Consider the following 543-nt stretch of genomic DNA (forward strand, 5'->3'; position numbering starts at 1 on the left):
TATATATATATATATATATATATCATATCAGGTCGTATAATATTATATAATATATATTTGTGTTTGTGTATGTGTTATTTCCACCATATATATTAAATTCTTGCTACGTATCTATGGTGGTACTCTGTTTATAAGAAGTGTAGCGGAAATGATTAGATAATGTTTCATCTCAATCATTCTACTTTTAGAATGAATGGTGTAATGTTCGTTTTGTTTACCCACTCAGTATAAGTTACGTTCGTACTATACTTATATATGACGGTTTCCAGAGACATGGAGGATCCATTTTCCAGTATCAATGAGATGTTGAGTTTTATCCCCCACTGGACTTATTCACTGTAAACCCGGTGCTTATTCTATCAGTCTTTTCTGCCGAACAGCTAAGTTACAGGCACGCAAAGACACCAAAATCAGTTGTGAAGTGATGTTGAAGGGAAGGGGGGACAAACACAGACATAAACACTCACATACATATAAATATATACATATATATATATATGTACATATATGTATATAGATATATGTATATATATATATATATAT

The 543-nt window shown here is 30.8% G+C and overlaps 1 protein-coding gene across 2 annotated transcripts in view; it reads left to right on the forward strand.

The window, feature by feature from the left end:
- LOC106879613 (uncharacterized) overlaps positions 1 to 543 on the forward strand; it is a 354,338-nt gene that overhangs the window by 241,063 nt on the left and 112,732 nt on the right. The window lies entirely within an intron of this gene.

Source organism: Octopus bimaculoides, chromosome 1 (genome assembly GCF_001194135.2).
Source record: "Octopus bimaculoides isolate UCB-OBI-ISO-001 chromosome 1, ASM119413v2, whole genome shotgun sequence".
NCBI classification, from domain to species: domain Eukaryota; kingdom Metazoa; phylum Mollusca; class Cephalopoda; order Octopoda; family Octopodidae; genus Octopus; species Octopus bimaculoides.